This window comes from Heterodontus francisci, chromosome 41 (genome assembly GCF_036365525.1).
Source record: "Heterodontus francisci isolate sHetFra1 chromosome 41, sHetFra1.hap1, whole genome shotgun sequence".
In the NCBI taxonomy this organism is placed as follows: domain Eukaryota; kingdom Metazoa; phylum Chordata; class Chondrichthyes; order Heterodontiformes; family Heterodontidae; genus Heterodontus; species Heterodontus francisci.
Genome location: NC_090411.1, coordinates 21,697,681 through 21,698,346, shown reverse-complemented (window position 1 = coordinate 21,698,346; position 666 = coordinate 21,697,681). Strand labels below are relative to the sequence as shown.

Here is a 666-nt window from a genome sequence, read left to right as displayed (position 1 = left end):
TGCCGCGCTAGTGGCCCACACGGAAACTCAGCTACAGCCACTCATGGAGCGTGTCTCCCATGCCTGTAACCTCTTCCCCCTGACTGCAAGTGGCAAGAAAACTCTGGTTCTGGGGCAGGGTGTCACATCAACACCCTCGATCGGACTAAGCAGCACTCCGCTGGAAGATAAGCCAAGCATTTCCTTCCTTTGCAATGTACACGTCCAGCGATTTCTTACCGGAAAACGCCTCGCGGCCTGAAGGAAGGCAGCTGAGGGGGTCGGGTGAGTGTGCTGATTTCCTATTAAGGGCAATATTCAAACGTCATTGTAGGCTCTGGATCCGTGCGACATTTTGTCGGAAGGTGTAATGAATGATAGATTGCAATATTTGCCAAGACTTGACATGAACGACGAGCAGCAGATTGTGAATGGAGTGACAAGGTGATGTATAAAAACGGAGTGTTTGAGACCGTAAGAGGTGGTGTGTGATGTCAGGTGGCAGTGTGTGGTAATATGTAGCATACTTACCTGGCAGGGGAGAGACCATGATCAAGAAGGTGGTTTTCCCTGGACGAGGCTAGCCCATTGCACTTCGGGTGTGCTGACGCCTGCGATGTCCCCAAATGCGGGATACTTGACTGCAAAATTTGTGGTAGTGGGGGACTGCGTTCGTGCTCTCCCCTG

General features: G+C 51.8%; 1 non-coding gene across 1 annotated transcript; it reads left to right on the top strand.

Annotated features, from left to right (window-relative positions):
• The first annotated feature begins 502 nt into the window (after positions 1-502).
• On the top strand, positions 503-666 carry LOC137355072 (U1 spliceosomal RNA). The gene has a single exon (XR_010970717.1). It is a non-coding gene; the product is annotated as a U1 spliceosomal RNA (small nuclear RNA).